This window comes from Furipterus horrens, unplaced genomic scaffold, assembly GCF_987537825.1.
Source record: "Furipterus horrens unplaced genomic scaffold, mFurHor1.1.pri manual_scaffold_17, whole genome shotgun sequence".
NCBI lineage: Eukaryota > Metazoa > Chordata > Mammalia > Chiroptera > Furipteridae > Furipterus > Furipterus horrens.
In genome coordinates, this window is record NW_028327187.1 from 35,240,621 (window position 1) to 35,261,776 (window position 21,156).

The window sequence follows — 21,156 nt, forward strand, 5'->3', positions numbered from 1 at the left end:
GCCAGTTATTTAATTGGGAGATAATTCCAGGCAGTGCTTATAAGGAGTGAGGAAATGAGTCGGCAATGGGAAAGATGCTAATACAGGAGTATTAACAAGCATGTTAGCCCTGAGCACCTACTTAAAAGCCAGGATGCTGAAATCTTTGTCTTTCAATTTCTGTTCACCAATGGTTGATAGCTTCTGTCATGAGTATGAATTCCTGCCCGTTCCCAACACTTATGACATGTTTCATTCTCAGGCTGAGAGAAAGTCTTCAGGTAGAGAGTAGCATGTGCTAACAATTGAATGCCCTTGGCACAGGTAAAAGTGGCTAGTGCCAAGGGTATAACAACTATAACCTTTATGTCAAATATATTGTACTCTACAATTTACATATTGCTTTGATATACATCATTGCAACTGATAAGAAAATGAGGTGGACAGTGAAGGATAATGGTGGTAGGAGTGGGCTCTGGAGTCAGGCAAACCTAGAGCACTAGTTCTTCCTTTTTGTAGCTGAGTGACCTTAGAGAAGTCATTTTAACCTCTTTGCATCTCACTTCCCACATCTGTGAAATAGGGATCATAACCGCACCTACCTCTTAAAGTTAAGTAAACCCTAAATGAAGAAATACCTTTAGATTCCTAGTAGAATGCTTAAGATATGAGATTCAACCAATATTGTTTCCCTTTATCATATCCCTATCTCTTTACTCATCCCATGTACCCCATAGCATATATAGTCTCAGTGTATGGCACTGAGATGGTATTCAATAAATTTTCCTAAGATGAAGAAAAATCCAGATTGCTTATGAAGCAGTAGAAGGTACCATTTAAAACATAAAATCTAGAAAAGTGTACTGAGTAGATGGACATTGAACTAGTTCAGATGCAGGAAACCCTTTCCCCCTGGAGAGGAAGATATCTTTTAGACCAACTGCTCCCAACCTTTTTGGCATGAGGGACAGGTTTCGTGGAAGACAATTTTTCCACAGACAGGTGGAGGGGGGCAAACAGGAGGTGGAGCTCAGGCAGTAATGCCAGTGAAGCTTTGCTTGCTTACCCACTGCTTACCCTCTGCTATGTGGCCCAGTTCCTAACAGGCCACAGACTAGTACGGGGGTTGGGGACCCCTGTTTTAGACCAAATTTTGAGTGATGAAGGGATACTATTGCTGGTAGAGAAAAGGGAAGAGCAGATCCCAGGTGTGAAGATGTCCTGGAAAAAGGCCTGGTGGTGGGACATAACAGAAGACAAACATAAGCTAACATCTATTCAACACTTAATGTGTACAGTCTATTGAGCCCTTACTGTGTACACAATAAGTATACACATTAAGTATTCAATAGATGTTAGCTTATGTTTGTCTTCTGTTAACTATTTTATGTGCTTTATCTCACTGAATCCTAACCATGACCCTAAAAGATAGGTGCTATTATTAATTTCATGTTCCATGTTAGGAAATTGAAGCACAGAGAAGTTGGGTCTCTTGCGGGAGGCCTCACAGGCAGAAAATCATGGAAAATGGAGTGAAAAGCAGATTTGTCTGATTCCAAAGCCCAGTCACCAAGTGTTAGCAGCTATAATAATAATTACTGATTATAAGAACTATCATTATTACTGTGGGATGATCAGATCCCACCATGAATTCAATTCAACAAAGACTCAGTACCTACCACTATCATGTATTATTAGCTACATGCAGAGCAGTTATGGCTTGAATCTTTGGAAATGTTTCTCTGTTGTGGGGTACCCTGGGAATTTGCCTTTGGTTTTCCCTAATTATTCCTAAAAGCTTTGGGCTTGGCTCATATTATCATAACTCCAATTTTTGATTCCCTATCAGCACATGACATGAGTTGTCACTGTTTAATCACAAGCTACACTTGTGATGAATGTTAGATAATCAGAACAAAAGCACAGGAAAAATGATTAGAGGGAACCAAAGGGAAGGGGCTCACAGCCTTGAATGAGAGAGTGTGTGAAGGTTTCTAGGACTCAGTCCCTGAAGCTCTGACAATGTATTTTGATCCTTGTCTGAATGCAAATAAACGACTCCATCAAATCATAGGCAGTTTGTCACAGTGCAGGTTATTTAGCTAGTGTATTAGAAGCCTGAGAAGCTACTGCTTCTCTGCACTGGACTCTGAAGGTAACCAAACCTGTGTTCTCACCGGCCAAGTTAATTTAAAATAAGTGACCTGAATTGGGTAATGGCTGCAAGTTCAAATTCAAGACTCGCTATAATTAGTCCCAGATAGATCTTAATTGTTTTTTCAGGAAACAAAGTGGAGAATGGGGAAAAAGGAATGTCCAAGCCCAAAGTAAAGGTTATTATCCATACCTTTCAAAAGCAGAGGAGCTGATTGGGGCAGGGCATGGTTGATGTGGTATAATAAGAGTTCCATTGCTGCTTATTCAAATGCATCCTTCTAGATGTGGTATGTAAAATGGGTCTAGTTTTTCTTTTTTTGGAAATAAGGACTAAAATCCAACAATCTTAACTATGTGGTCTCAGGCAAGTTATTTAACCTTATGTATGTTTCTTATTTACATAATGAAGAAAACGTTATTAAGCCTACCTATCTCAGAGGGTCTAAGGAGATAATTTGCAAAAAAGCTTTGAAAAAATATGAAAATCTCTACAAGGCAGTATTTCTTCTTGCTCTAATCCAGAAGAGCTTCCTAATCAAAGATTTTTGATTTTAGTGTAAGGCTACTCTAGGTGTGTGCCTCTTATTTTTCCCCTAAACTCTGCCAAAAACCAGTTACCTTCTGAAATACACCTCTTGAAATGTTAAAGGATCACAGCAGGCAGTGTGTTCAACATCGTATCTATATGGTGATACATGATGTTCTAATTTCTTAGGAGGTGTGGCCACAGAGCTGAATATGACTTCAGCTTCGTGGGATTTTGGAAGAAGACAGAAAGCACACACATTTAGCATTTTTTATTAAAAAATTGAATTCTTTTTCATTTATTTTAATATAAATTTTTGACTTGAAATTACATGCTGGCACAACACTGTGGTACCACAGGTTAGTGTAAGTCAGGGTGAGAGAAGAACGGCTTTATCCCCACTTATTTGTTATGTAAATGTTTCGGTTTCTTTTCAGTATTCTCATACATTCTAATTACCCATATTTTCCCAAGCCCTGGAAGCCAAAAGTAATAAGAATTTGTAAAATGGTAAAAGTAAAATAAACAAAAAACTTATAACCCAGTACAAAACCTTGGAAAACCAAGAATTTGACCATTTTGGGATGCACAAATGACTGCTTTTGAAGATGCTTTTCTTTCCCAGTTTTACTTTTTAAAGGGAATTGTATTGTGCTGCCCCTTTCAGTTCCCCTGAACAGAATGTAAGCATCTAAGATAGAAATTTACAACCCATGCCTGCTGACAGTAATCACAACTCTTTATCCTTCAAGCCTAACCAAAACTCATTAAAGGAGCTTTCTTTTAAGTCAGATTCTCTGTTCTGCCTGGTTAGATGAGCCAAGCAAATAATGGAATTGTGTCTTCCAGAATTGCATTGCTATCAAAGGGCTGTGCCTTTTGTTGGAATCATAATGCCCAAATAAAGAAATAGCCTTGGCTCAACATTATCCTTAATCACTGGGAAACCCCCTTTCATGGTAGGGAGCAGCAGGGGACACAGCTTTATGAAGATTTTGCAAAGGCTTAAGTCATAGGCTGAGCATTCATGTCTAAAAGTCTTCTTGGGGAGTTCTGTGGTACATAATGAGTAAGCGCCACAATATACAGCGCATACAGGACTGGGAATCATTCTGTAGGTGACAAATGTCAGGACTTGCTTTTTTTTCCCTGAAAAAAGTCAAGAAGCTATTTATTAAATTCAACAAACATTTTTTTGAGTACTTACTAGGCTCCCAGCTGTTTTAGGTGCTGGGGCTACAGCACTGAACAAAACATAAAAAACAGTAAGAAAAAAACCCCTACCCTCATGAAGCCTATTTTCTAGTTCAGGTGTCTGGTGATCACTCAGTCCTATGAATTCCTATATGGTTTGCATCTCTGATATTTCCCTCCAAATACTATTTATTCAACTTCGGTATGTGTCCTTCCATCCCAATTAGATTGTCCTTGAGGGCAGGGCCCCAGTTTAAACTTGCTTGTGTGTACCTTATCCATTGGCTACCCTCTAGACAGGTGTTCAATCAATGTTTGTGAATGGTGAAAAAGCAAGGACTCCAAATACAGGGAAGGAGGATGACAAGTAACATTAACTTCGAATGTTATCTTTCTGGTATAGTATATTTTCGTAGGAACAGACCGTGTTAACCTGAACACTAATTCCAGCCAGTTGGGTGGGAAGTGGGATAGGGGTGAGAAGGCAGGTGGCCTAGTTAGGAGAGCTCATATGTAGATATCTATTTGGTCCATGTATTGACATAATCCTTGTTAGTGTGTCACAATGAGTACATTGGAATCAGATCTAGATTTAAACCCTTGCCCTTTCACTCATGACGTGTGTGGCCATTATATTTGTTAGTCTCTCTTTCAGCACCTGTTTCTTCATTGTAAAGTGATGGGGTAGTTTAATTCCTAAGCAGAATTCTTTCGTTTCAGATATCGTGGTACTGTATTTCCTGGAGGAATAATTCCATTTCTTTCGGATCAAAAGGTCATGATGAAAAGGAGAGTTTTGTTCTGGCCAATATAGTGTGTGTTCTAATAGTATTTATTTCTACCATTCTGCTTTATGACAGCTGAGTTATTCTCAATTTCCTAATCTGGCACTGCTTATTAGCATTCACTGACAAGTAAGTGGGGCTTGTCATAGCTATGCAAATGTAACTTTCCACCCTCTTCCACCAAATCAGATGAATTATTAGTCCTTAAAGACTCAGTTCAATAAATCATCAGGAGAAAGCCTCTTTGATCTCCGAGTCGGGCTGAGTTAGGCATGTTCCTTCTGCATTTCCATTAAGATTTGTTTTCCCCTCTGTAACTGTACTTATCACACTAAGCCATAATCATTTGTTTACTTGACTGCTTCCTTACTAAACTATGAGCTCCTTGAGTATCAGGACCATGTCTTATTTGTTTTTCACCTTTTCTTTAAACTTATTACCTGTTTTTATCCAGGATAACTGACAGGCAGTGTGAATAGGAATGTTGTCTTATTTTCAAGAAGAGCTCGAAACCATCTCCTTATATTGAAATATAATCAGATCTACTGGAATGGATTGTGCATAAAATCTTGTTTCCATTTTTCATTCAGTTCAAAAGATAAAGTCATTCACTTGTTTCCCACTTCAAAATTATTTCTATTATGCAGACATTATGAAGAGGACACATGAGTAATGGGTCCTTTTTCAGGTTCCATAAAGAACTGAGTCTAAGCTAGTCTTCTTTATGCAAAAAGGTCTTGGTTAGATGTGTTGGGTTCTGCTGTAATCTGATTGCAAATAAAACCATCTCCATCTTCCTCTGGAGTACAATAAAGGGCAATTCATCTCCCTCTGACAATTTTTTAGCTAAGCTCTGAGCAAAGCAAATAATATGGAACTCATGAAAACAGTTCGAAGACTGAACATTTCTCTCATTTGGTGAAACCATATCATTTTCTATTGGCTCATAAATTCTCTAGTACCTGAACCATTATTAATATGTTTATATATATGGCAAGATTGTCATGCATGCATTCTTGACATGAATTAAGAAAGTTAAGAGAATGAGTTGCAGGTCACCAAATGGTAATGACCATGAAAGAAAGTGGCTAAGATTTTATATGTATTGTTTTTTTGAGGATTCAAGATCAATGGCCCTAGTTGAGGCTGTTGTAACAGGTAGGGTCACTGGGAAGTACACTATTGGTAATATTTCTCAAGCAAAAGCTTTCCTACTTAATTTTAATACTTCACAATTAGTACTTTATCTTCAACACGCTGGACATGAGAAGAAGCCCATAACTCTTCTATGGAGGAGATATGAACAATGTTCCCCCTCTCTTACTGAAGCAAATTCCTGAGGACTCAGGGCTGGGCCTGCTGCCACCTGTTATCAATGTAGCTACTGCAGAAGAGCTAATGGCTCTGTTGGGAGATGCACTTTCCTGCCACTACTTGCAACTTTCTCTGAGCAGTTTTGTGGTAGTTGCCATGGATACCAAATGGTGAAGGGGTTTGGGTCAGAATTTGAAAGATTGCCCTGAGCTTGAGTGGGTGAACTAAAATTAAGTTAATGTGTGCACAAATAAGGTGTGTTTATTTCTTTTGTGCCTTTGAGAAAACTGCAACAAAGGAGTCTGTCAAGCAACAATTGATTTTATGTTGCCCAGGGAAGAGGAAGGAGGAGCAATTTATTGGGTAGGAGGTTCTCAAGTTAAGCACAGGCCGTAGTTTAATAGGTCAAGAGTAGTGAAAAGGACTCTCAGAGCTGTTGAGGAAATAGCGATGGCAAGGCATTTAAGAATGGCCATTAAGAAGCTTTCTATAGTACTTTTTTTGACTACATAGTCTAGTGCTTTGGTGCCCCTGGATCCTCATCTCTTAATCTAAGATACGGTATTACTGGGGTTTCATTATATTTTGGTTCTTCCCTCTTATTTACCTCTGCAAGTATGTGTGTGTTTTAAATAGCATCATTTCAAAGTTTTGATTTGTGAATCAGTTTACCCAGTAATCCCTTTTCTGTGTCCCCATTCTTAAGATTAGAGGGCACATTTTGTACCAATGCTGAACTCTGAAAGAGACCACAATCTTCCTGTTCCTGTCTTCAATAATGATCCAGTTATGCAGACAGTTAAATTTTCCACTGTTGGGACAATTAAAGGCACGAAAATAATTTAAGTTAAACCTCATAAGCTTGAATATAATACCCTTGTTTATGACCAGTAATCCCCCTATGGTAAGATAAATCTGTCTGGCCCACAAAACCAGAATCAAAGGACTTGCCACTCTCTTGCTAGCACTCACAAATATAAACCTTTAAGATGATCACAGCAGCTCTGGTTGGTGTGGCTCAGTGGACTGAGCACCAGCCTGCAAACCATGGGGTTGCCAGTCAGGGCACATGCCTGGGTTGCAGGCCAGGTCCTCAGTTGGGGGGCGTGCAAGAGGCAACCACACATTTATGTTTCTCTCCATCTCTTTTTTCCTCCCTTCCCCTCTCTCTAAAAACAAATAAAATATTTTTAAAAAGATGATCAGAGCAAAGTAACATCATAATGTCAAAGACAAACATTGAAGACCTCAAATATTTGGGGAGCATGTCCTAACAACTGAACTCTCCTATGACTCCACCACATTACTCTCCCTCTCTTGAGACCTGTGTTAGAGTATAGAAGCAGTTTAAATGCTTTTGAGTTCTGAGGCTTAGTGACCACACATTTCTTTCCTTACTCATTTTATCCTCCCTGAGAAATGAGGTGCAGTGGCTCTAATTATAATGCTTGATATTTGTAGACTTGCCTTCTCTGAAGATCTTAGGTTATCTTAGATAAATTGTCTGACTCATTCTAACATTATCCTAGTAAGGGAAGGATTTTTATATTTTATTTCTGAAGTCGCTAAGATGACAAAAGAAGAGGTGGCTGTGCAAGGTCATGCAGTGATCCTGAGATAGAACTGAGGCAGCTTTCTGGTCTTTGGACTAGTGCTGAATTACTTCAGAAGATGTTTGTCAATTGCTGTTCTTTTTCAGAGTAGGGCGTTAGTGGCACATGTATGTTTGGAACGCTGTTTGGTAACTACACATACATATTTTTTAAAGGTTGGAGATATGATAGTGGTGTTGGCTACTAATCTTTTGCACTTTAGTTCTATGTCTAATGATGTGAAACTATCACTAATCTCCCCAAGTCTGGCCTTGGCCCATCGAATGGTGCCTATTACTTCTTAATTTGTTATATAACCTTTGGGTAGAGACAGTTTGACCCTGTTAAATCTGGACTGAAGGAGGCTGCCCCGACAAAGATGGGATTAATTTGACTGAAGGGCCAGGTATATGGTGGTAACAATGGTGTCAAACTGATCGAGGGCTCTTTCCCATCAGTCTCATCAAAGTCTAGACTTTGGCATGGATAAATCAATGGCTTTGGCTCTTCAGTGTTAGTGTAGTAAAGAACTTGAGTCTGCACATTTTATTTTTTGTTTTTTTGTTATTACACTTGCTTGGTACCTCTCTGCAGGAATTTCCAGGGTTCTAAATTATTGTAAACATAAGGATCCTGTGTCAATGGGAGATTGAATAATAAGTAGCTTTTGTGTTGCTGTTGTAAACTGTGGTTCTCTCAGCCCTTATGAAACTGTTATAGTATAGTATCTGTTAGAATCTAGGACAAGACTCCTGTAAACATGCACTGTGTGATAAATTTTATAATTGCTACATTTCTGTTGCTCTTAAACTGTAGACATTTTCTAATAAAACTGGATGATGATTCTAAAAAGTTCATTAATTTTTACAAGCCAGTAATTCTAGCCCATAGGACTTTGTCAACTTCTCAGTGTCTGCAAAGGCTTAATTGGGGCATTCACAGTGCAAGCCATGCAAAGGAAGAGGTATCAGGGTATTGTTCTATGCTGACTGAAAACATATTCTTTGCTTATAAAGAGAGAAACTAGCTATATATGGTTAACGTTTCCTTTCTTTCCATTTTTTAAAAGAATAAATTTGAAGTCTTATATGATTTAAGGGATTGAATTTAACTCAAACAAAGGAGGATATTTTATTGGTTTTATTTTTCCATTTGAATTGGTCCATATTTTTTATAATTTTGGAATAAACTACCAGCATTAATCCTAAAATGTTGATTTTAATGGATGGGAGAAAAGGTTTCTTGATTCAATAAATCTTTACTGCAATCTACTATATGTTGCTGTGTACAAAGGGCATCTGAACAGGAGTATAACAGTGGATATGGTTATAATGAACAGGAGTATAACAGTGGATGTGATTATAATGAGGAACTTGTGATAGGCTTGTGATGAACAAACCTTAGTTAATCAGAATCCAACTACTAGAAATTATTAATTAATAAGCATTTTCTTTGGAAATTTTCCAGATATTATAAGGGCTGATGTGACACTTACATAGACATATGTGGCATAGTTTTGGTCAACCAGAGACTCTTATTAATGATGGCATTTGTTGTTCCACACTTTAAGGATAGAGGTAAATGATAAACTTCCAGTCTGTGTCTTGGCCTTGGAGCATATCATTTCAATGTCCCCCTTCATTTGGGTCTCCAAGTCTAAGAAAAATTCACTGACAATGAGGCTTATAAGATTCTCAGTCAGCAAAAAATAAAACATTCAGTGATGGTCACTAGCCTGGCAATCTAAGAAAGCAGGAAAGTTGACTCACATATTTTTAGATACTAATCATATTCTGCTTTTCAGAATTATTGTGTTGCCTTATCACTCCTACTGCTATAGCATGGAAGAGGTGCACTCCCACCCCCCATATCGAGAACTGGATATGGTAAAATGGATTGGGTCTCAATCAATATTTCTGGAATTGAATTTTCTACCTTGTTTTTCACAGCTCTGGGAATAATAGCCTGTTGTAACTGGAAGGGGCCATCATATTCAATACATTAATTTTACAGTTTAGGAAATGGAGGCACAAAGAGATTAAGAGAGTTTTTGAAGTCATACAGCTTGGGGCTAGAATCCATATGTGCTGCCTCAAGGCTTGTGTACTCTGTAAAACTCCAGGGTGTCTCTCCAGTCATCCCAAAGACTTTCATAGGGTTCCCTAATAAATATTGATTTTATTTTGTGTTAACTTAAAAAATAAAATCCCATACTTCATAGGAAATAATCAAGAAAATAATGAAATATAATTTTTAAAAATAGGGGGAGGGAACTTTTGGTTGAATGGGAGCATTTTTTTAGACAACATTTTCTTTTTCAGACCAAAGCTTCTATCATCTGAAATAAACAAGAGTCTTGCTGTTTCAAACTAATGATCTTGAATTCATTTTTTTCTCTTTCTTTTCCCAGAGGGAATTTGCTTCTAAAGAGCAACAAAGTCAGTCTTGCCAGTCTAATGTTAACTATGTCCAGAGAATCAGACCATCTTTTTTAATAAGCTGAAGACAAAATCTCTAAATATAGAATACTGATGTCTGAAACTAACTCTTAGGATAAATATCTTTGCATTTTAGGGAAAAATTTTATTTAAGGATGCCAGTGAGTGTTGAAATAACCTACCACTGAATACTTTTACTGTAGGTACAGAGTCTACTCATTTAGGACCCAGAGGACTGGACTGAAGAGGAATCATGTCTAGAGTAAGCATCTTTAAGAAATCTAAAACATAATACACCACATAAACAAAATGAAAGGTAAAAATCACATGATCATATCAGTAGATGCTGAAAAAGATTTGACTAAGTTCAGTACCCATTTATGATAAAAACGCTCAGAAAACTTGGAACAGGGGGAGCATATCTTAACATAGCAAAGACTGTATTCGAGAAACCTGAAGCCAACATCATAGTCAATGGGCAAAACCAAAAAGATTTAACCCTAAGATCAGGAACAAGACAAAGATATCCAGTCTTTCCACTTCTATTCAATATAGTTTTGGAAGGTCTAGCCACAGTGATCAGAAAAGGAAAAAAAGAAAAAGAAATAAAAGGCATCCAAATTGAAATGGAGGAAGTAAAACTGTCATTATTCGTGGATGACATAATAGTGTACATAGAATACCCTATAGACTCCACGAAAACACTACTCAATCTAATAAGCGAATTCAGCAAAATAGCAGGGTACAAAGTCAATATTCAGAAATTGAAGGCATTTATGTACACCCACAATAAAATATCAAAGATAGAAACTGGAAAAAAATATCCCATTTACTATAGCAATAAGAAAGATAGAGTACTTGGGAATAAACTTAACCAAGGACATAGAAGACCTGTATTTGGAAAACTATATAACACTAAACAAAGAAATTAAGGAAGATACAAATAAATGGAAGCATATACCATGTTCATGGATGGGAAGAATCAACATCATTAAAATGTCCATGCTACCCAAAGCAATTTATAGATTCAATGCAATCCCTGTTAAAATACCAGTGAAATACTTCACAGACCTAGAAAAAATACTTCAAAAATTTATATGGAACTAAAAAAAAACCCTGAATAGCCACAGCAATCTTGAGGAAGAAGAACACAGCAGGAGGAATCACGATACCTGATATCAAACTATACTACAAGGCCATGGATTCCAAAACAGTCTGATACTGACATAAGAACAGACATATAGATCAATGGAACAGAATAGAGAGCCCAGAAATAAACTCAGGTCTATATGGTCAACTAATATTTGACAAAAGGGGAAGGAACACCAAATGGAGTGAAAAGAGCTTCTTCAACAAATGGTGTTGGGAGAACTGGACAGGGACGTGCAAAAAAATGAAATTATACCACCACTTACACCATACACCAAAATAAACTCAAAATGGATCAAAGAATTAAATGTAAGCTGTGGCACCATAAAAGTCCTAGAGGAAAACATAGTCATGAAAATTTCAGATATTCCACATAGCAACATTTTCACTGATATATCTTTTAAGGCAAGGGAAATAAAGGAAAGAATAAACAAATGGGGCTACATCAAACTAAAGAGTTTCTGCTAAGCAAAAGAAAATATCAGCAAAATTAAAAGGGAACCAACCGTATGGGAAAACAGATTTGCCAATGATACCTCAGTCAAGGAATTGATCTCCAAAATATATATAGAACTTATAACTCAACACCAAGTATACAGACATCCCAATTAAAAAATGGGCAAAGGACCTGAACAAACACTTCTCCAACGAGGACATACAGAGGGTCCATAGACATATGAAGGAATGCTCAACACCACTAGCCATCAGGGAGATGCTAATAAAAACCACAATGAGATACCACCTCACACCAGTCAGAATGGCCATCATCAACAAATCAACAAACAACTTGTCTTGGTGAGGATGAAGTGAAAAGGGAATCCTGGTGCATTGCTGGTGGGAATGCAGACTGGAGCAGCCACTATGGAAAACAGTTTGGAATTTCCTCAAAAAACTGAAAATGGAACTGCGTTTTGAACCAGCAATTCCATTGCTAGGATTATATCTGAAAAATCTTGAAATACCAATTCAATAAAACCTATGCATCCCTATGTTCATAGCAGCACTATTTACAACAGCCAAGTGCTGGAAACAACCTAAATGCCCGTCTCTAGATGAGTGAATCAAAAAACTGTGGTACATTTACACAAAGGAGTTCTATGTAGCAGAAAGAAAGAAGGAACTTCTACCATTTGCAACAACATGGAGGGAACTAGAGAGGATTATGCTTATTGAAATAAGCCAGGCAATGAAAGAAAAATACTTTATGCTATTACCTATTACAGGAGACTAATGAACAAAACAAACAAATGAGCAAAATTGAACCAGTGGTATGTAAACAAGGAATAGACTAACAGTGACAAGGGGGGAGGGGGAGGGAGAGAAGAGAGTAAGAAGGGAAGGATCTAGTCAAAGAAATAGACCCATAGTTGCCCATGGACAAGGACAACAGGGTGGGGACTGATTGTGGGAGATGGAGTGGGCAGGGTGCGGGGAAGCAATAACGAAAAAAGTGGGACAATTGTAATAGCAAAACAAACAAAAATTTTTTTAGTTGGGGAAAAAAGAAAATACAAAGAATGGAAATGCAATTTTAGTGAATATTAGAAGGACAACGGATTTTCCTTCACACTGTATATTTTCTCCCTATCTGATCCTTCCAGAATTTGGCATTCTGAAGAAGTAAGTAATGACAAATGGTTCTTTGCATAAAACTAATAAGAACAGTTGTTAATAGAGGTTTTCTTGACCAAGACTTTGACTGGAATGTCATGCCTAAAAGAGGCATGCTTGGGCTCTGGTTGTTACCAAAAAGCCCTGAGGAACTGGGAATGACTTTTGAAGGTAATAAAAGCCCACGAAAAAAAAAAGGCCTGGTACCTTGGTTGGTTGTGCAGTCCACAGCAATCTTTCCAGGCAAGGAATGAAGGTTGTTTTCCTGAAGAATGGCTAGAAGGAACCTTAAAGCACAACGGAAAACTTGAAGGACTTGGAAAAGACAGGTGTTTACAGTCAAGGCTGAATGCCAGGTATGTGGCTCAGCTTCTGTGCCCTGAAGGGCAGACCGAAGGTTACCCTAAAGGTTACTTGTGTAAGTTCCAGCAAAGCAGAACTAAAGATCATAAGTGATCATTTGCTGCTCTTGTGTTTATGCAAATGAACAGGATAAATTAAAAATGGACCTAATGCAGTCCGTTTCATGGGAAGGAGAGAAATCTTAAGGATAAAAATTGTGATCCAAGGAATATCAAAATGCTCAGTGGTAGACTATAAAGTAGTGCAGCTAACCGTCTTTAAATTTTCTTTTCATTTAAAGTTTGTTTTCATTTGAAAGTTAAACTATGTCTGTAGCATCATCAAAGTTGCTTAATTTACAGGCAAGAAGAATGTCAAATGCCTTGCAACTGGATGTCTTTCTAATAAGACAGTTTTACAGATTTAGAGACTTGCTTGTGGGTTATGTTGCATAAATTAACATGTGTTTTGTATTTTCAAAGGGCATAAGCCTATGATCTTATTACCTGAGTGATTGTCTGTATGTATAGGTCTCACTTAATCCTGTCTGTTTCGCTGCGTCCTGAGACTCAATGGTTTAGCTGAACTAAGTAGCTGGGTTGGTGAAGAATGGGGTGGTCAGTGAGCTTCACTTTAGAACTGGTTTCTCTTTTCTATCCTAATGTGTTGGAAAGAAAGGGCCCAGAGGTCTGAGATGGGGGAAAACTAAAATATTTCCCTTAGCCCAAACTAAGTATAATGTGCAAAAGGGTTTTGGACAGGTGAGACATGCCTGGCACACCTTCCTCCAAAGAAGCAATATTTTTAACCTAATGTGGGGCATTGAAAAATTAATACCTGCCTTTTGTCATCTAGTGGTTATGGATTGAATGATGCCGTTTAATCCTGCTGCCATATTTGTTGCCACCAGAATACAACAAGAATGCCAGCCTGTTAAACCAAGCATGCCGTTGTCCGGGGACAGCCAAATGACCAGGAGTCTGCAAGATTCTTCCCCATGTGGGAAGGCACCCTCCCCTCCACACCCCCAATCTTATTAGAAATTTATGGACACAAGGATAGGTAGGACGATGACCATGCCCAGCTTGAAGCAGCTAGAGGAGCTCGAGACCTTCGCCCATTGTCCTTTATAAGATTATAAAGGGTCTTAAGTCTGAGAGGCTGGGATTGTTATTTTTTATTGTAAAAAATAATTAATTATTATTATTTTTTATTTAAATAATAATATAGGGAAGGATGAAGCCAGAGAACTTGTATGTACGACCCATGGATGAACTAAGGGGTGTGGGATTTCTGGGGGAGGTATGGTGCTGGGCAGAGGGGAGCAAATGGAAATAAATTGGAACTATTGTAACAAAATAATCAATAAAATATACTTTAAAAAAAGAAATTTCCAGCATGAAACTTTGCAAAACAATTTTGACACATCACATTCAATGGGCAAATCTAAGAATTTCCTTTAAGATCATGAACAAGATGGTGATGTCCACTTTTACCTTTCTTATTCAACATAGTACTAGAAGTCCTTGCCATAGCAATCAGAAAAAAAGAAATAAAAGGCATTCAAACTGTAAAGGAAGAATTAAAGCTTTCATTATTTAAAGATAACATGATGCTGTACATAGAAACCCCAAAGATTCTACCAAAAAACTACTAGAACTGAAAAATGAATTCAGTAAAGTATTAAGATACAAAATAAATATCCAGAAATCAGTTGCAATTTTATATACCAATAATGAACTATCAGAAAGGGAAACTAAGAAAACAATGCCATTTACAATTATATCAAAAAATAAAACACCTAGGAATAAATTTAACCAAGGAATTAAAAGGTCTATACTTGGAAAATTATGACACTGAAGAAAGAAATTGAAGAAGATGCAGCCCTGGCTGGTGTGGCTCAGTGGATTGAGCACTGGCCTATGAATCAGAAGGTTGCCAGTTCTATTCCCAGGCAGGGCACATGCCTGGGTTGCGGGCTAGGTCCCCAGTGTGGGGTGCGTGAGAGGCAACCACACATTGATGTTTCTCTCCCTTTCTTTCTCCCCCCCCTTACCCCCTCTCTGGAAATAAATAAATGAATAAAATCTTTAAAAAAAGAACTTAGATTAAACTGATATGTTGGAAAGTCCATGAGGACACTGTTCATGAGCAATTAGTTATGGTTACCAGTTATTGAGTGCCTAGAGGGTGCTAAGCACCATGCCAGGTACTCTCCATATATCTTACTTGACCCTCACAACACATGAGGGTCACATGAATCAAATGTAGTGGAATATTATTATTATTATTATTTAAATTATTTATTTATTTATTTTACTTTTAGTGAGAGGGGAAAAGAGAAAGAGAGGGAGAGAAACATCACTGTGTGGTTGCCTCTCACTCGTGCCCACAACTGGGGACCTGACATGTAACCTAGTCATGTGCCCTGACTGGGAATCGAACCAGTGACTCTTCAGTTCATGGGCCGATGCTCAATCCACTGAGCCACAGCAGCCAGGGCCTTAGAATATTATTTTAAGGTGAGCAAATTGAGCCTTAAAGAAATTAAGTCACTTTTATCAATGTCATGCAACAGGGAAGTGATGAAGCTAAGAATTAAAGCCATGTCTATTTGATTCCCAAGTTTGTGTTTTTTCAACTATACTACAAACAAAACATTTCTACAAGTAGAGGTGCTAACTCAAACTGTTTTATGGATGGGTGAGTCAGCTAAATATTCTACAAGGAACATTGAGAATAAGAGCTGGGACAAAAAGGGAGCTAAAAGAGAACTGGACAGACCACTGTGTGTTGAGTGGAGGATGAGGCAAGGAACAGACATAGGCTATAACATATTTTACTTCACTTGACTTACGTCTAGCTATTGGCAACAGTGTGCTCTAGAGACCCCAACTGTTAGACATTCAGGATGGGGCAAAAGTAGGTTTACAGTTGTTTGTATGAAAAATAATACAATAATTAATAAATAATAATACAAGATTAAACTGTTTCATGTACTCACAACTGTAATCCTACTTTTGCCTCCTCTTGTTTTTTGGTGTGAGCACTGTTTTCTTTGTGTTACAGACTCATACTTTATTTTAGAAGGGCCCCTTGATTAAATCATTATCTTTGCAAGCCTGTCTTACTAATTTGGGTGTTTTCTTTTCTTTTTTTTTTTTTTTTTATTCTCACATGAGTATATTCCTTTTCATTGCTTTGGAGGGAGGGAGGGGGAGAGAAAGAGGAGAGAGATAAGAGAGAGAGCAGAGGAGAGAGAAAAGAGAGAGAAAGAGAGAGAGAGAGATTGATACATCAGTTGCCTTCTTATACACGCCCCCACCAGGGATAGAACCCACAACTTAGGTATGCACACTGACCAGGAATTGAACCCAGGACCTTTTGGTCCATGGGATGACACTCCAACCAACTGAGCCACACTGGTCAGGCTTGGTGTTTTATTTCTTAAAATGATTTTCTTTGAGGCAACAGTTAGGGTTCCTCAAATGAAAGAAATTACAGGGATTGAGCTGCTTCATGATTCTGTCCCTAAAAAGAACTACTGTCACGTCATCTATAATGGATTTTACCCTGAAATATTTCTAGGGAAATTATACATTCTATACTTTTCCTGGGTATCACATTGAAATGTATTGGTTTGGGCCCCATTCAGTTTGCATAAATTGTAATTCAAGCAGAGGCTTGAATGTTGAAATGTTACTTTTCAATTATCTATGGAAGAAACAAAAACATGGTAAAGACTGAAGGGGGATGATGTGTAAATCTCTTTAAGGAGTCAAACTTTTAGTTATCCAATGGGTAGGCAAATTAGGAAATATCTATTCATTAGAAAAATCTTCTATAAGGGTAGTTACTTGTCAAAACACAGGATTAAATCGGAATATTTGTATATCCTTGAAAATAATATTAAAACTATTCTATATCTGACTTTTCACTAATTCAGAATGGGCTTACCTTCATATAGCCTCAGCTGGTGAGATTTTATTTTCTTCTAGTTTCCCCTCTCCTTGTAATGAATCATATCTTGTGCTGACTCTCTCTCTAGTCAAGCTCATTCACTCTGGTATTGTCCTTAAGGCATGCACAACAGTTGGTCAGCACCCTCTTTATGATAAGTCTTTATACTTGAGGATGGTGATTAAAATGCCTCTTGGCTCTCTTTAACCAGGCTGAACAACCCCAACTCATTTAGACTATCCTTGTAAGCCCTATTTTCTAGTGCTTTAATTCTTTATTATTATTTTGTTGTTGTTGTTGCTTTCTCTGGATCTTCTCCAATTGCTTTGCAATTATTTAAGAAGTAACCTGATGAACAGGTCTAATCTAGGGTTTGGCATCAGCTAAATATTTAATAAGTTACATATAAATTAATAAAGGTGGTTCAGTCTTGGCTGGTGTGGTTCAGTGGACTGAGCACCAGCCTGCAAACTGGAAGGCTGCAGGTTTGATTCCCAGTCAGGGCACATGCCTGGGTTGTGAGCCAGGTCCCCAGTTGGGTGCATGCAAGAGGCAACTGACCAGTGTTACTCTCCCTCTCTTCTCCCTCTCTCTAAAAATAAATAAAGTATTTTTTTAAAAAGAAAGGTGGTTCAGTTTAGGGGCAAGAGCACTGGACTAGGAGTCAGAATATTTCAGTTCTGTCCTTGCTCTGTCACTTACTAGGATTAAGCAGAGAGCCAGGTTTGGACAAGTTATCTAAATGTCTCTAAGCATCAATTTATCATCTGTAAATCTGCGATAAGCACATCTGTCCTACCTACCTTTCATAGTGAGGCTCAAATGGGATAAATTTATGTGAAAACACTTTGTTTAGCATCAAAGCACTATATAAACATTATGTGTCAGGAACCTTTCTAAATTCTTTGCATGTATCAACTCATTAAGGTAAAGATATCATTCCCATTTTACAATGAGGAAATGGAGCCAGAGAGTTAAGTAACTTGCCCTAGGTCACACAGGTAGAAAGTAACAGAATCCATGCAGACTGATTCTAGAATCCATGCTCTGAAACTATAATTGCCCAACAAAGCCATTCATTTTATGGAGTCTGGCCTTCAAAAGCAGTCCACAGATATATACTACTGGGATGGAGGATCTGTTCAGTCATGGGTAGATAACTTTGTGAAAGTCACCTTTTTCAAAAGTTAATGTTTAGATTAGTCATTTAAGGCAGCTGTCCACCAGTGAGGAGCACCTCATGAACACAATACAGTAACAGGAATGCTCTATCAGGTCAGGTCAATGTTTCATTCATTCTAGGACACATACATCTTCTAGTAGAAGGTGTTTTAATTCTTAGTTTCAGGATCTACAGTTTCTCGATATTCTTTGTAAACCCTGTATCTATCTCTGTCCTTTTGTATATTAATTCTTATAGCTATAATTCTGGAATACTTTATAGATTAACTGTTTAGGAGAAATATTAAAAGACAAATTAGTACCTAATGGAATATTTTTCTGCCGTAGTGTTAAGAGTTGAGAGAGATTTTAAAAAAACATTTGAAACAGTTTTGATTTGCCCCATAAATGTTTAAACATTCACAAGAAAAATCAGAACCTATATCATAAAATAGTGAGGTTATGTTTTATAAAACTATATTGATGACCTGCTTTTATTGGAAAAATTGTACCATGTCGAGGTCTTTTCATTATCACCCATTAAATATAGTGTACAATATGAACTTAATTTATGCCAAAATCTGATCTATAGGAAATAGGGTTAGATGGTGTAACAGGTTCTTTTACCTCAAATAGTGGCATTAAGGGTCATTTTGTGGGAGGCTATAGAAATTTTCTTCTATGAGAATAACCACCCCCCAAAACTGAAAATACCTTTGGAGAAAGGGGATATCTTTTGGGAGGACTGGATATTGATTGAGTTACAAGTATTATCATTGCAACCCATGATCTGTATAATGAGTTATGATAAGTTTGCCAAAAATGGTTAGGAACCAATGAGAAAGTGGTATCTCTGTATCTTAGTAAAAATATTTATTTTTAAAAATGTTTTCTCTAAAGAAATATGTTGACTTTGTTACTTAATTTAAGTAATTTGTTTAATGAGAAATCTATTTTTGTACAAAAAAAGTTAAACCGGTAAATTCTTGATATCATTAGAGTAAGTTTGAACAGAGAGCCACCATCTTAAACCTTTGAGAAAATATGTGTTTTAATAATCATTTCATGTGGCTGCAGGTACTAGTTTGCCCCTTGATGGAAGCATAGCAAAATCACAGTGAAACTTACTGAAATGTGCTTACTAAATATTTATCCATCTATCCATTCATCCACCCATTCCTCTATCTATCCAACACTATGCTGGACACTGATGATACAACAGTGAACGGGACAAATATGGCCCTTACATCAAAGTAATTATGGCCTAGTAGAAATTCTTTAAGTGGTAGAGAAAACAATCATAAGTTGATAGTTTTATGACAATTTCTTGAAATAGGGAAAAAATAAGTGAAATTAACTCTAGCTTTACCTGGATGTTGCTAAAACTTTTCCTGGAAAATTATATAGAAAATAGTTGGAGGGATATTGTAAATGTGCATATAAAAGAAAGGAAGATAGAAAGTGAGACATGAAAAGAGAGAACAGGGTTTTTAAAAAATGTTACTTTAGTTTTCCTGAAAGTATTTATAATAATGACGTTTTCCATAGCATTTTATGCCTTTTGAAGCAATTATACCAACCATATGAGGTAGAGCAAATTTTATTTTCCTCATTATGTAAATGAGACAGCTGAGGCATAGATATTTAAGTGCCCAGGATCCTATAGCTATATAGAATTCAGAGCTCTGCCCAGTGCTTTTTCTATTACATCATGCTGAAAAATCCCAGACTCCAGTATAAGGTCCTATAAAACCCAAAAGATTGAACAAAATGTAAGATATTCAGGAAGCCAAAGTCACAAGTACAAAGGAAGGAAAAGAAAGTATGGCAATGAGGATGTTCCTCTGCTTTAGGCTATTAAGTAGGTCACCCACTAAAAGGCTATTTTGGTCTAAATTTTAGAGGGCATGTAGTACATACACCAACATCACTGACCTGATTCTTCACTTTCAAGATCTAAGAAAATCAAAGGCGTTTTTTTGGAAGGGAGGGGTGGGTCATTTGGATAGCTCAGGAGAATGTTAGTTGGGAGATTTGATTTAGCTAGGCGAGTGCTCTAGATTTTCTGTGAGGTGTGATTCACTAGAGGTGATCCTGCTTTTAAGAAGGGGAAAGCTGTGTCTCTACAGTGCAAAGTCAGCGGTTTTTAAAATTCTCTCTCCCTCTCCTCCCCTCCCTTCCCTTCTTTTTCCTTACCTATTTTTGTTTGCATTTTCTTTTTATGGAGACATATCTGACAAATTGTTCATATTTAATTTGCTATAAAACAGCTCTCCCAGGGAATGGTTGCTTACTATAATTTCAATCTGAAGCTGTTTTGCCCCCCCAGGTCCACTGGGATTGAATTAGAATGGAAATGTTTCCCTTACAGTTCTGTTTATGGAAGCATAGGCACTTTGTTATTAACTGGCAATGAAACTACTAAGGAAAATAATAAACTTTCACCACATTTCAATTTGACTCTACTCCAGAGTATCTAAACAGAGTGTCCATCTGGCTTAGGGTGAAACATTTCTCCTAATATTTTTAATCTTAAATTTAAATATCCAAGCTTAATAATGAATACATTTTGCCTATTGAAAATATTTCCCCCCAAGTCTAAATCTTCTTCACTTTGTTCACATTTTTAAAACCATGAACTTTTTTCATATGCCATCTTAAAAAATGGTCTTCAATTATATGCATATTCTCGCTCTCTGTTTCTCTACCCCAGAAGATTATTCTGCAAAAATATCCACAAATTTTGAAACTTAGTGAATACTGCCCCAACTCTCAGCAATTAGGCCCCTGAAATAAAAACCCTACTTTTCTGCCCTGTCTGATTCCTTGTCTGTTCCCTGCTGGAAGGATGGTATGGGAAAGGGTAGGGATTACATTAAAGAGTCAGCTATCAATGAAACAGGTGTGTAAGAGTGTTTATCTAATAGGAAGCATTAAATTGCAGAGAC

At 37.3% G+C, this 21,156-nt stretch overlaps 1 protein-coding gene across 2 annotated transcripts in view; it reads right to left on the reverse strand.

The window, feature by feature from the left end:
• Positions 1-21,156, reverse strand: part of GRIA3 (glutamate ionotropic receptor AMPA type subunit 3) — a 520,351-nt gene that overhangs the window by 279,296 nt on the left and 219,899 nt on the right. The window lies entirely within an intron of this gene.